Source organism: Nerophis ophidion, linkage group LG20 (assembly GCF_033978795.1).
Source record: "Nerophis ophidion isolate RoL-2023_Sa linkage group LG20, RoL_Noph_v1.0, whole genome shotgun sequence".
NCBI classification, from domain to species: Eukaryota; Metazoa; Chordata; class Actinopteri; order Syngnathiformes; family Syngnathidae; genus Nerophis; species Nerophis ophidion.
This window is the reverse complement of record NC_084630.1, coordinates 47,101,191-47,117,004: the sequence shown is the minus strand read 5'-3', so window position 1 is coordinate 47,117,004 and position 15,814 is coordinate 47,101,191. Positions and strand designations below refer to the sequence as shown.

Here is a 15,814-nt window from a genome sequence, read left to right as displayed (position 1 = left end):
TTGGAACATCCCACAGGTGAACAGGCTAATTGGGAACAGGTGGGTGCCATGATTGGCAATAAAAGCAGCTTCCATGAAATGCTCACTCATTCACAAACAAGGACGGGGCGAGGGTCACCACTTTGTCAACAAATGCCTGAGCAAATTGTTGAAGAACAACATTTCTCAACAAGGAATTTAGGGATTTCACCATCTACGCTCCGTAATATCATCAAAAGGTTCAGAGAATGTGGAGAAATCACTGCACGTAAGCCATGATATTACGCACCTTCCATCCCTCAGGCGCTACTGCATGAAAAAGCCACATCAGTGTGTAAAGGATATCACCACATGGGCTCAGGAACACTTCAGAAAACCGCTGTCAGTAACTACAATTGGTCGCTACATCTGTAAGTGCAAGTTAAAACTCTACTATGCAAGGCCAAAGCCATTTATCAACAACACCCAGGAACACTTGGCAGGGCCCGAGCTCATCTAAGATGGACTGATGCAAAGTGGAAAAGTAGTTCTTCATACATCATGTCTTTGTTATATCTCCAGAATGTTAAAAAGAATAATACAATATTTAAAAATATATGTCCGGAGGGAAAAAAAACTGCATCATTTTATGTTCTTATTGCCAAATTGTGTGAGTTTTAAGCTGTTTCAAGCTCTAAAAAAAAACTGATCCCGTAGTGTTGGAAGATTTATTTGCAGTGATAGTGAAAGTATTTTTACATGTTGTTCAACTTGTTAATTACTGTTGTCAAATGTTACTTTTTTTTAATCACAGTTTTGAATTTGGACTCATGTTGGTTAATCACAGCTTATTACATTCTCTAAATTGACTGATTGATTGAAACTTTTATTAGTAGATTGCACAGTACAGTACATATTCCGTACAATCGACCACTAAATGGTAACACCCCAATACGTTTTTCAACTTGTTTAAGTTAAACGTTAATCAATTCATGGAATATTCTTATATTCTTCAATTGTTCGAAATAAACTCAAACACAATTAACTTTAAAAAGACCGCAATTGTATTGTCATTGTTTGAATTAACGTTATTTATTCGTTCCACACTTTCATCTTTTAAAGTTAGGGTGTTTTTTTTTCAATTATGTTTTATATTTTTATGCATTTATTTATTTTTATTTATACATTAATCAGACAGGTGGCCGTCTAACAACATTAAGAGAGCATGCGCAGTCAAAAATAAATCGCGTAATTCTTCCGCGTGTATATAAAAAATGATTAATAGCGTCATTTTGTGTGATCAATCAACAAGAATTAATTCTCCATTTCCGAGACAAATTCCGCGAGCGAAAGCGAAAGCGGCGCGTGCACGCTGGCTCGCTACCTGCAAGTCACGTGATTTAACAGAAACGGCTGAGACCTCGGACGCGCGTGCGCAGACGTGATTGAGGAGTGCGATGCGAACGCCTTGTTGCCGCCCCACGCCTTTGAAGTGCGAAAACGAAAGTAAGATGTTTCCAGTACGGCGTCGAGCTGCAAGTCTAAACAACATCATTTGCTTGTTGAGTAAGTACAATCTTATTATTATTATTATTATTATATGTGGGAGAGAAAAAAAAGTTGTGCAGGAAGTTACATTTTAATATGAAGTTGTGCTTCGTGATATTTGTGTTTCCTGCTGTGAAGTTTTTTATTGAATTATTTTATTGAAGGCGAATATGCTGACAAGGACAGAGTTTGTACACAGAATGAGGATTGAAATGGAGTTTGTTTAGTCCAGGGGTCACCAACCTTTTTGAAAGCAGAGCTACTTCTTGGGTACTGATTAATGGGAAGGGCTACCAGTTTGATACACACTTAAATAAATTGCCAGAAATAGCCAATTTGCTCAATTTACCATTAAGAAATAAATCTATATATAGAAAAAATGGGTATTTGTGTCTGTCATTCCGTCGTACATTTTTGTCCTTTTACTGAAGGTTTTTTTGTACAGAATAAATTATGAAAAAAAAACTTGTCCGATAAAAACTTGTTTGATAAAAACTCAAAAATAAATAAATAAACAAAACAAAAATAAAAATAAAAAAACAAACACACGTTTTAAGTGTTTTTGTACATTTTTTTGTAAACAATATCCTTCTAGAGTTCGTATCAAAAAGACATTTATGGCAAGTAACAAAAATAAGGGATATAGCATGAGAGAGAGAGAGAGAGAGAGAAAAAAAAGAGTGTCCTATGAGGCATCTAGAATGCAACACTGCTGGCATGGATGTTTTTACATTTAAAAAAAAAAAAAAAAAATTTTTGCATTTTGACAAGTTGAACGGTTTAAAAGAGGAGAAAACAGGAAAAAAAAAAAAAAAAGAAAAATTCCATTTTGAAACATAGTTTATCTTCAATTTCGACTCTTTAAAATTCAAGAGAAAAACTACCTAATTCGATTCTTTTTTAAAAATTAAAAAAATAATTTATGGAACATCATTAGTAATTTTTCCTAATTAAGATACATTTTAGAATGTTGATGACATGTTTTAAATAGGTTAAAATCCAATCTGCATTTTGTTAGAATATATAACAAATTGGATCAAGCTATATTTCTAACAAAGACAAATCATTATTTCTCCTAGCTTTTCCAGAACAAAGATTTTAAAATAAATTCAAAAGACTTTGAAAGAAGTTTTAAATTTGATTCTACATATTTTTTAGATCATAATAAGTTTGAAGAAATATTTCACAAATATTCTTCGTCGAAAAAACAGAAGCTAAAATGAAGAATTACATTTAAAATGTATTTATTATTCTTTATAATAATAAAAAAAGATTACTTGAACTTTGATTTCAAATTGTCAGGAAAGAAGAGGAAGGAATTTAAAAGGTAAAAAGGTATATGTGTTTAAAAATCCCCAAATCATTTTTAAGGTTGTATTTTTTCTCTATAATTGTCTTTCTGAAAGTTATTCAAACAAGTGAAAACCAAGTCTTTAAAATATTTTCTTGGATTTTCAAATTCTATTCGAGTTTTGTCTCTCTTAGAATTAAAAATGTCGAGCAAAGCGAGACCAGCTTGCTAGTAGATAAATAAAATTAAAAAAATAGAGGCAGCTCACTGGTAAGTGCTGCTATTTGAGCTATTTTTAGAACAGGCCAGCGGCCGACTCATCTGGTCCTTACGGGCGACCTGGTGCCCGCGGGCACCATGTTGGTGACCCCTGGTTTAGTAGTTTTCTGCAGGCAGCATTGACCTGAACCTTTGATGTTCCTTGTTGGCGGCACAGCAATTAAAAAGTTGAACGTTAAAGTAGCAACACAATTCCATCCGTCCATCCATTTCCTACCACTTGACCCTTTCGGGTTCGTGGGCCGGGGTGCTGGAGCCTATCTCAGCTGCATTCGGGCCCAGAATAAAATGTTAAAAGTTAAAGTAGCAATGATTCTCACACACACACTCGGTGTGGTGAAATGTGTCCGCTGCATTTGATCCATCCCCTTGTTCACCCCCTGGAGGTGAGGGGAGCAGTGAGCAGCAGCGGTGGCCACGCTCGGGAATCATTTTTTGGTGATTTAACCCCCAATTCCAACCCTTGATGCTGAGTGGTAATGGCTCCCATTTATATAGTCTTTGGTATGACTCGGGCGGGGTTTGAACTCACTGACGCGTTGGCGACGCATTGTGGATGCGCGTTGTCACCCCAGGGATGCACGAGGACCAACACAGGCAGGAGTTGAAGCTAAGACTTGATTTAATACAAAAATTAAATTACACTGGTACAAAATGACAAAGAAAAGGCATGCAGAGCGCATGGTAGCTAAGTTAAAACTTAGCAGAGTTCAAAGAGTCCGAAACAAGCGTGTCGAACGCACGAGAAGCTAAGACGAAACTTAGCACTAGTAAAGATAACAAAGAGATACCAACGTGTATTTTGCGTGGAGCCAACAAATCATCCAGATAGAACTGAGGTCGCAAGCGGGCTTGAATACACAATAAATCAAATAAGAAACAGGTGTGTGTAGAAACAAGAGTAGGTGGGACCAATGTGAAACCATGGAGACGAGATAAAACAGGATGTGCTCAAACCAAAGAACGGAAGAATACAAAATCATAACAGTACCCCCCCTTCAGGGACAAATCCCAGATGTCCCACAAAATACAAAGAACCCCCCACCCCCACAACAAGACAGTCCAAAAGTGACGGGAGGGAGCGGCGAGGACAGGGTGGAGGGTCGCCAAGTCCTGTGTCCCCGAATCCACAGAGAACACGACAGGTGGTGGCGGCGGATGGAACGCCGTAGCCACAGAAGTCTTGGCGGGCGACCTCGTAGAGACCTCGTAGAGGCCACATCCGTGGCCGACGTGGAAGAGAATGCGTCCTGCGAGGACGCCCAGGGTACGGCCACTCCTCCCCTCCAGATTGTCCAAAATGTACTTTAGAAAAAGGAAAATAACCCATAGACTTGAAACCTTAGCGGCTGAGTCAAAAATGCAGGTGAATGTGGTTGACTAAATCTATACCTAGAAAAAATGTCCTGATAGAATTTAATTTTATCATTAACGTTAGTCATTAGAGAATGGCTGAGAGAAAGGGTCTTCAAAAAAAAATTCATCGTTGATGATGTCATAAACAGTGGACGGAATTACATCACCGGGGGGCGTCGACGAAATGACGTCACCGTGACGGACCGGTGGGCCGGAGGTATGCTCTGGTCTTACAGCCCAGTCGGAAGAGTGATTAGAAAATGGCGAAAAAACAAGACTACCAAACCTCAGGGAAGAGTACTGGGCTGTTGTCTGCGAGGTGCTGTCCGGAGAAAAAGTCTTCGTGGTTTGGCGAGGGGAATATTCTAGGTGGTCCACTGCGAGGTGAAATTTTGCTAGATGGTTTCTGACGCGTTGGCGACGCATTGTGGATGCGAGGTGAAATTTTGCTGGATGGTTTCTGACGCGTTGGCGACGCATTGTGGATGCGCGTTGTCACCCCAGGGATGCACAAGGACCAACACAGGCAGGAGTTGCAGGTGAGACTTGATTTAATACAAAAATAAAATAACACTGGTACAAAATGACAAACAAAAGGCATGCAGAACGCACGGTAGCTACGTTAAAACTTAGCAGGGTTCAAAGAGTCCGAAACAAGTGTGTCGAGCGCACGAGAAGCTAAGACGAAACTTAGCATTAGTAAAGATAACAAAGAGATACAAACGTGTATGTTGCGTGGAGCAAACAAACCATCTAGATAGAACTGAGGTCGCAAGCGGGCTTGAATACACAAGAAATCAAATGAGAAAGAGGTGTGCGTAGAAACAAGAGTAGGTGGGACCAATGTGAAACCATATAAAACAGGAAGTGCTCAAACTAAAGAACGGAAGAGTCCAAAATCATAACAGTACCCCCCCCCCCCCTTCAGGGACAGATCCCAGATGTCCCACAAAATACAAAGAACCCCCCACCTCCACAACAAGACACTCCAAAAGTGACGGAGGGGAGGACAGGGTGGAGGGTCGCCAAGTCCTGTGTCCCCGAATCCACAGAGAACACGACAGGTGGTGGCAGCGGATGGAACGCCGCAGCCACAGAAGTCTTGGCGGGCGACCTCGTAGAGACCTTGTAGAGGCCACATCCGTGGCCGACGTGGAAGAGAATGCGTCCTGCGAGGAGGACGCCCAGGGTACGGCCACTCCTCCCCTCTAGATTGTCCAAAATGTACTTTAGAAAAAGGAGAATTACCCATAGACTTGGGCGGGGCTTGAGACCTTAGCGACGGAGTCAAAAATGCAGGTGAATGTGATTGACTAAATCTGTACCTAGAAAAAATGTCCTGATAGAATTTAATTTTATTATTAACGTTAAAGTCATTAGAGAATGGCTGAGAGAAAGAGTCTTCGAAAAAAAATTCATCGTTGACGATGTCATCAACGGTGGACGGAATTACATCACCGGGGGGGCGTCGATGAAATGACGTCACCGTGACGGACCGGTGGGCCGGAGGTATGCTCTGGTCTTACAGCCCAGTCGGAAGAGTGATTAGAAAATGGCAAAAAAACAAGACTACCAAACCTCAGGGAAGAGTACTGGGCTGTTGTCTGCGAGCTGCTGTCCGGAAAAAAGTCTTTGCGGCTTGGCGAGGGGAAGACTCTAGGTGGTCCACTGTGAGGTGAAATTTTGCTAGATGGTTTCTGACGCGTTGGCGACGCATTGTGGATGCGCGTTGTCACCCCAGGGATGCACGAGGACCAACACAGGCAGGAGTTGCAGGTAAGACTTGATTTAATACAAAGATAAAATAACACTGGTACAAAATGACAAAGAAAAGGCATGCAGAACGCACGGTAGCTAAGTTAAAACTTAGCAGGGTTCAAAGAGTCCGAAACAAGCCTGTCGAGCGCACGAGAAGCTAAGACGAAACTTAGCACTAGTAAAGATAACAAAGAGATACCAACGTGTATTTTGCGTGGAGCAAACAAACCGTCCAGATAGAACTGAGGTCCCAAGCGGGCTTGAAAACACAAGAAATCAAATGCGAAACAGGTGTGCGTAGACACAAAAGTAGGTGGGACTAATGTGAAACCATGGAGACGAGATAAAACAGGAAGTGCTCAAACTAAGGAACGGAAGAGTCCAAAATCCTAACACTCACAGCCTTACCACGAGGCCACTGAGTAGTTAGGCTTCACCATGAACATGGATGAAGTACTGGCTGTCCAGAGTCAAGACCCAGGATGGACCACTCGCCTGTGTATCGGTTGGGGAGATCTCTACGCTGCTGATCCGCCTCCGCTTGGGATGGTTTCCTGTGGACGGGACTCTCGCTGCTGTCTTGGATCCGCTTTGAACTGAACTCTCGCGGCTGTGTTGGAGCCACTATGGATTGAACTTTCACAGTATCATGTTAGACCCGCTCGACATCCATTGCTTTCGGTCCCCTAGAGGGGGGGGGGTTGCCCACATCAGAGGTGCTCTCCAAGGATTCTCATAGTCAGCATTGTCACTGGCGTCCCACTGGATGTGAAGTCTCCCTGCCCACTGGGTGTGAGTTTACCTTGCCCTTTTGTGGGTTCTTCCGAGGATCTCGTAGTCGTAATGGTTTGTACAGTCCTTTGAAATATTTGTGATTTAGGGCTATATAAATAAACATTGATTGATTGAGTAGTTCATTAAGGTAGGACACTGTTCTGTTCATCAAGACGTGTAGAGTGATTAGTGAGCAGAGACTGGCATTCAAAGCCTCCTTGACCCCGTTTTTTCATCCCTAGTCACCATCTTAGTCAGGACAAGTATTACTTGCCTATTGTGAACAGCTTCCTGCCGCCATCGTGTGGCTTGCATGGACCATTGATGAAGGACATCGCTTCGCACAGGTTTGACTCTTTATTTTGCAATAAAGCTGCTCGCAGTGTCGGTCGGTCAATCTTTCGGCTCCTCCTTTGCTGCTCGCGCCGGTCTCCTTTTCAGTCGTCCGCGTCTTCCTGTGCTGGTCTTCGTCGCTTCGTGGCTCTCTGTGGTTTTGTTCTCCTGCCGGTTCTCCTACTCCTTCTTTCCGATTGCTCCTCCTTCTCCCCTTTTATACAGCAGGAGGAGATGCACAAATTGAGAGCCGGTGTGTGTGTCACGCACCTGGTTCTGGTCGCTCCAGGCGCCCCGCCTCTCCGTTCCGCTGCATACGCCGCCTCCTGGCCACCATCTTGAGTAGGACCACGGTTTGCCCTACCCCGCTGTCGGTCCGTCGGCTTCGTCACTCCACGGCTATATTTGTTGACACTTGTTGTTTGTATTCTATTTCCACAATGTAAGGAACTTGTGGGATAGGATTGGATAGGTCTTTACTGTCATTGCACAAGTATGACAAAACTTTGTTTTCAGCAAAAAGCCGTTCCAGATGAGAGAAACCAACAAACAGTGTAGAACAGGGGTGTCAAACTCAAATACAGAGTGGGCCAAAATTTTAAACGAAACAAAGCCGCGGGCCAAAGTTGAACAAATTAACCTTTTAATAGGGACCCAAACAAGTTTGCATTAAATATTGAACAAGCAAGGCTTACATGCAAAATCCAGTTTCAAATAATAATAATAATAATTAAAAAAATATCAATGGCATATCAAATAACATTTAAATAAAAATGTTATGCCTTCTTTTCTATTTGCAATCTTCTGAGGTAAATATCAATTTTTTTCCACAGGCTAACAATAAATTTGAAAATAAAATAACAATAATGAATGAACCAAACATTCAAGCCTTGAAGTAGCAAAAGAAAAATGCATGAATTAAACGTTAATTATTGGTCAGTTTACTGGAAGTTTCCCGGAAGACTTAGTGCTGCAAGGGGTTCTGGGTATTTGTTCTGTTGTGTTACGGTGCGCATGTTCACCCGAAATGTGTTTGTCATTCTTGTTTGGTGTGGGTTCACAGTGGGGCGCATATTTGTAACGGTGCTAAAGTTGTTCATACGGACACCCTCAGTGTGACCTGTATGGCTTGCATTCACTTGTGCGTGTGTGTGTGTGTAAAAGCCACAAATATTATGTGACACGCTGTAAGGTGGAGGAAAAGCGACGTGACGACAGGTTGTAGAGAACGCTAAAGGCAGTGCCTTAAATGCACGCCCCCAATATAGTTGTCCAGGTGGAAATCGGTAGAAATTCGGGAGAATGGTTGCCCCGGGAGATTTTTGAGAAGGGCACTGAACTTCGGGAGTCTACCGGGAAAATTAGGAAGGTTGGCATGTCACATAATATTTGTGACTTTTACACACACACACACACACACACACACACACACACACACACACACACACACACACACACACACACACACACACACACACACACACACACACACAAGTGAATGCAAGCCATACAGGTCACACTGAGGGTGGCCGTATGAACAACTTTAGCACTGTTACAAATATGCGCCCCACTGTGAACCCACACCAAACAAGAATGACAAACACATTTCGGGTGAACACCCGCACCGTAACACAACAGAACAAATACCCAGAACCCCCTGCAGCACTAAGTCTTCCGGGAAACTTCCAGCAAACTGACCAATAATTAACGTTTAATTCATGCATTTTCTCTTGCTACTTCAAGGCTTGAATGTTTGGTTCGTTAATTATTGTTATTTTATTTTCAAATGTATTATTAGCCTGTGGAAAAAAAAAGATATTTACCTCAGAAGATTGCAAATAGAAAAAAAGGCATAACATTTTTATTTAAATGTTATTTGATATGCCATTGATATTTTTTTAATTATTATTATTATTATTTGAAACTGGATTTTGCATGTAAGCCTTGCTTGTTCAATATTTAATGCAAAACTTGTTTGGGTCCCTATTAAAAGGTTACTTTGTTCAACCTTGGCCCGCGGCTTTGTTCCGTTTAAAATTTTGGCCCACTCTGTATTTGAGTTTGACACCCCTGGTGTAGAGGGTTACAGAACAGGAACGCTGATGGGTCGCCACAAGGTGTCCCGTAAAAGATGGGAAAATTACAATCTAGACTGGGCTCCTAAGTCTGGAGTGGGAAGAAACCCCTCCACATATTCATATTACAACGTACATCTCCAGATATCTAGCAACAGAGGGGAGGGAGTGGGGGGCCATGCTGGCAGGCTGCAGCTCTTCAGGTGCTGCCCAGCTGTCCATTACCCCTATGGGATTCACGTCAAGGGCGTTGGATTTGGGAGGGGAGAGGGGTGGCTGTGGCGTATATTTTTGTGTGTGTAAGCCTGCCACACGTTTCTGTTCCTTCAAATATATCCAACGCAAAAAATGACTTTCCTTTCCCAAAACTCCCGCTTTTCCCGGAATTTTCTCTCGATTAACAATTAGCATAATACAATCGACTGCATGTTCCACGTTTCTTATCCCACAGCATGTTTCCTGGTACCCGGAAATTCCCTGTTTACCCGGAATTACCAGGAAACGTTCCCCATTGAAAAGGAATGGACAATTTTCAAACCTCTCCCTATCCCATATTTCTCAACCCATTGGATGCGTTCCAAGGTCCACACCCTCTACTCACCTTGGACTTCCCAGCATTTCAGTTCCACACAGGTATATCGCTGGCTAGCGCACATAGGCCATTCACACGCTTCCACACGGGAATTGCAAATTCTAGTGATTGTTTGTCCTTGAAAATGTCAATTGTGAAGTTACAGCATCAAATCACAGCTCTGCAGTTCCAGGAACTTTCTGTCAAAGGGGAGCATTATCACAATTTCAAAAGGGTTAAAAAACATAAAAAATCAGTTCCCAGTGGCTTGTTGTATTATTTGAAGTTTTTTTCAAAATTTTACCGGTCCCGGAATATCCCTAAAAAAGCTTTAAAGTTCTTGATTTTTGCTATTTGCGATGCGACTGTCCATTTCCCTGTGACGTCATACAGTGCTGCCAATACAAACAACATGGCGGTTACCACCGCAAGATATAGCAACATTAGCTCGGATTCAGACTCGGATATCAGCTGCTTAAGCGATTCAACAGATTACGCATGTATTGAAACAGATGGTCGGAGTATGGAGGCAGATAGCGCAAACGAAATTGAAGAAGAAATTGAAGCTATTGAGCGAATAGCTATTGACGCTATTCGGCCATAGCGTGGGTGTACCTAATGAAGTGGCCCATAGCATGGCTGCCTTATTAGCATCGCCGGTAAAATGTGCGGACCAAACGATCAGGACTTTCGCATCTTGTGACACTGGATCAACTTAAATCCGTCGATTGGTAAGTGTTTGTTTTGCATTAAATGTGGGTATCTAGTTTCAAATGTACATACAGCTAGCGTAAATAGCATGTTAGCATCGATTAGCATAGCATGTTAGCATCGATTAGCTGGCAGTCATGCCGTGACCAAATATGTCTGATTAGCACATAAGTCAACAACATCAACAAAACTCACCTTTGTGATTTCGTTGACTTAATCGTTGCAAATGCATCTGCAGGTTATCCATACATCTCTGTGTCATGTCTGTCTTAGCATCGCCGGTCAAATGTGGAGACACTCTGGTACATTCAATGGGGGTCTGGCGGCAGATTTCTTGCCAGTGGTGCAACTTGAATCCCTCCCTGTTAGTGTTGTTACACCCTCCGACAACACACCGACGAGGCATGATGTCTCCAAGGTTCCAAAAAATTGTCGAAAAAACGGAAAAGAACAGAGCTGAGACCTGGTGTTTGTAATGTGAAAATGAATATGGCGGGTGTATTACCTCGGTGACGTCACGTTCTGACATCATCGCTAAAAGACCGATAAACAGAAAGACGTTTAATTTGCCAAAATTCACCCATTTAGAGTTCGGAGATCGGTTAAAAAAATACTGGTCTTTTTTCTGCAACGTCAAGGTATATATTGACGCTTGCATAGGTTTGGTGATAATGTTCCCCTTTAAGATATCTGAGGGAACTGTGAAAGTAATGTGATGACATCAATGTTTACGTGCTGATGTGTTGTAAACATTTCTTTGTTTTCCAGCTGCTCCGCCCCCGCACTTCCCTCAAGTCGAGGCGATCCGATCTGAGAACCGGATGTGGACCAGAAGCGGCATGGCCTGGCCAAGTGGACCGAGCGCCTGATGGTCTGTGCCTGCGGCGAACAGGAGCGGGAAGAGTACAACATGTGGCGCTCCACAGGAGGGTTCTCTTTTCTAGGATGGTTAGAGATAACCTTGGTAAAACCGTAGCAGAGAATGAAAAGCACAACCATGCTCCTGACGAGCCTGCGAGAACTCCTCAAATCCACGATCCAGGGAGCCAGGAGCAACAGAACCAGGCCGAGGGGACACCCGATGGGCTCTGGTGGGAGGAACTTGAAGCCGGGTGTCAGGTACTTATCTCACTTTACATCTGTCATTGTACTGGAACATGGTTTCACTTTCATTACTTAGCTCAGCTGTCATTATACTGGAACATGGAACTTTCAAAGGCCACATTCTTTCCCTTTATCGGAGTGTGAGAACACCAACACGGGATTAGAACCCATTCTTCATAGTTCATGAGATCGTATCGGATAACACTTCCTCATTTTTGTCAATTGATAAATACAAATCACACTTGTAAAAAAAAACGGTTTTACTATATGAAATCACATGTTTGGGGCATTTTGTCTTGAATGAATACTGTAAGTTGACAAAATATATTGACTGGAACCTATTCTTCATAGTTGTGAGATCGTATCGGATAACGTTTTCTCATTTTTGTCAAGATCACAGAGTTCATTCAACATGGAGTGAAATTACGGCCAAAATGCCACAAACACACAAAAATGTTTTTACTCACGCCCGACAATTCGCATGTAAAAATAGATTGGCAGGAATTAGAACCATTTCATTTAATTTAAAAAACTTGCAAGCATTTTACAGGTTGAGCTTTTCTCTTCTGTCCGCCATTTTACTCCCCAATGCTTTGTGGGGGGCGGATGGCACCATGCGCAAATAAGATTATCTCTGAGGGCCTTACGGTTTTTTCCATTTGCTTACACACAATTTTACATACTGTGTGTCTTTTCAAAGGGATTCAAACACTTTTCTCAAAAACACAACATTCAATTTTCTTAATTCCTAAATTATTTGCAAAATGACGCACTTCGGGTCAAAATTTATATGCCCATTCGTCAAAATAATCCAGCCATTTGTAAAAATGCAGTTTTACGGTCATGTCACTCGCACACACTTCAAATGATAAGACACTATTGGAGTGAGTTACACACAACACTGATAAATACAAAACACACTTGTAAAAAAAAAAAACGTTTTACTATATGAAATCACATGCTTGGGGCATTTTGTCATGAATGATTACTGTAAATTGACAAAATATATTAACTGGTACCTATTCTTCATAGTTCATGAGATCGTATCGGATAACATTTCCTCATTTTTGTCAACATCACAAAGCTCAGACAACATGGACGGAAATTACGGCCTAAATGCCACAAACACACTAAATGTTTTTATTCATGCCCGACAATTCGCATGTGAAAATATATTGGCAAGAATTAGAACAATTTTTATTTAATTAAAAAAACTTGCAAGCATCTTACAGGTTGAGCTTGTCTCTTCTGCCCGCCATTTTACTCCCCAATGCTTTGTGGGGGGCGGATGGCACCATGCACAAATAAGATTATCTCTGAGGGCCTTACAGTTTTTTCCATTTGCTTACACACAATTTTACATACTGTGTGTCTTTTTTCAAAGGGATTCAAACACTTTTCCCAAAACACAACATTCAATTTTCTTAATTCCTAAATTATTTGCAAAATGACGCACTTCGGGTCAAAATGTATATGCCCATTCCTCAAAATAACCCAGGCATTTGTAAAAATGCAGTTTTACAGTCATGTCACCCACACACACTTCAAATGATAAGACACTATTGGAGTGAGTTACACACAACACTGATAAATACAAAACACATTTGTAAAAAAAACAAAACGGTTTTACTCTATGAAATCACATGTTTGGGGCATTTTGTCATAAATGATTACTGTAAGTTTACAAAATATATTGACTCGAACCTATTCTTCATGGTTGTGAGATCGTATCAGATAACGTTTCCTCATTTTTGTCAAGATCACAAAGTTCATTCAACATAGAGAGAAATTACGGCCAAAACGCCACAAACACACAAAACGTTTTTACTCACGCCTGACAATTCGCATGAAAAATAGATTGGCAAGAATTAGAACAATTTCATTTAATAAAAAAACTTGCAAGCAACTTACAGGTTGAGCTTGTCTCTTCTGTCCGCCATTTTACTCCCCAATGCTTTGTGGGGGGCGGATGGCACCATGCGCAAATAAGATTATCTCTGAGGGCCTTACAGTTTTTTCCATTTGCTTACACACAATTTTACATACTGTGTGTCTTTTTTCAAAGGGATTCAAACACTTTTCACAAAACACAACATTCAATTTTCTTAATTCCTAAATTATTTGCAAAATGACCCATCCATCCATCCATTTTCTACCGCTTATTCCCTTTTTGGGGTCGCGGAGGGCGCTGTGTTGGCCCTGCGATGAGGTGGCGACTTGTCCAGGGTGTACCCCGCCTTCCGCCCGATTGTAGCAAAATGACCCACTTCGGATCAAAACTTAAATGCCCATTCCTCAAAATAACCCAGCCATTTGTAAAAATGCAGTTTTACAGTCATGTCACTCACACACACTTCAAATGATAAGACACTATTGGAGTGAGTTACACACAACACTGATAAATACAAAACACACTTGTAAAAAAAAAAACGGTTTTACTATATGAAATCACATGTTTAGGGCATTTTGTCATGAATGATTACTTTAAGTTGACAAAATATATTGACTGGAACCTATTCGTCATAGTTGTGAGATCGTATCGGATAACGTTTCCTCATTTTTGTCAACATCACAAAGCTCAGACAACATGGAGTGAAATTACGGCCGAAACGCCACGAACACACAAAATGTTTTTACTCACGCCCGACAATTCGCATGTAAAAATAGATTGGCAAAAATGAGAACAATTTCATTTAATAAAAAAAACCTGCAAGCATCTTACAGGTTGAGCTTGTCTCTTCTGTCCGCCATTTTACTCCCCAATGCTTTGTGGGGGGCGGATGGCACCATGCGCAAATAAGATTATCTCTGAGGGCCTTACAGTTTTTTTCCATTTGCTTACACAGAATTTTACATACTGTGTGTCTTTTTTCAAAGGGATTCAAACACTTTTCTCAAAACACAACATTCAATTTTCTTAATTCCTAAATTATTTGCAAAATGACGCACTTTGGGTCAAAATTTATATGCCCATACCTCAAAATAACCCAGGGATTTGTAAAAATGCAGTTTTACAGTCATGTCACTCACACACACTTCAAATGATAAGACACTATTGGAGTGAGTTACACACAACACTGATAAATACAAAACACACTTGTAAAAAAAAAAAAGTTTTACTATATGAAATCACATGTTTGGGGCATTTTGTCATGAATGATTACTATAAGTTGACAAAATATATTGACTGGAACCTATTCTTCATAGTTGTGAGATCGTATCGGATAACGTTTCCTCATTTTTGTCAACATCACAAAGCTCAGACAACATGGACGGAAATTACGGCCAAAATGCCACAAACACACAAATGTTTTTACTCACGCCCGACAATTCGCATGTAAAAATAGATTGGCAAGAATTAGAACAATTTCATTTAATAAAAAAAACTTGCAAGCATCTAACAGGTTGAGCTTGTCTCTTCTGTCCGCCGTTTTACTCCCCAATGCTTTGTGGGGGGCGGATGGCACCATGCGCAAATAAGATTATCTCTGAGGGTCTTACAGTTTTTTCCATTTGCTTACACACAATTTTACATACAGTGTGTCTTTTTTCAAAAGGATTCAAAATCTTTTCCCAAAACACAACATTCAATTTTCCTAATTCCTAAATTATTTGCAAAATGACGCAATTCGGGTCAAAACTTATATGCCCATTCCTCAAAATAACCCAGGCATTTGTAAAAATGCAGATTTATAGTCATGTCACTCACACTCACTTCAAATGATAAGACACTATTGGAGTGAGTTCACACAACACTGATAAATACAAAACACATTTGTAAAAAAAAAAAGGTTTTACTATATGAAATCACATGTATGGGGCATTTTGTTATGAATGATTACTGTAAATTGACAAAATATATTGACTGGAACCTATTCTTCATAGTTGTGAGATCGTATCGGATAACATTTCCTCATTTTTGTCAACATCACAAAGCTCAGACAACATGGAGTGAAATTACGGCCAAAATGCCACAAACACAAAATGTTTTTACTCACGCCCGACAATTCGCATGTAAAAATAGATTGGCAATAATTACAACAATTTCATATGATT

The 15,814-nt window shown here is 40.9% G+C and overlaps 1 long non-coding RNA gene across 1 annotated transcript; it reads left to right on the top strand.

The window, feature by feature from the left end:
* Positions 1-1,210: 1,210 nt before the first annotated feature.
* LOC133539235 (uncharacterized) lies at positions 1,211-15,625 on the top strand. Its single transcript, XR_009803212.1, has 2 exons — positions 1,211-1,524; positions 11,423-15,625. It is a non-coding gene; the product is annotated as an uncharacterized LOC133539235 (long non-coding RNA).
* Positions 15,626-15,814: the final 189 nt, after the last annotated feature.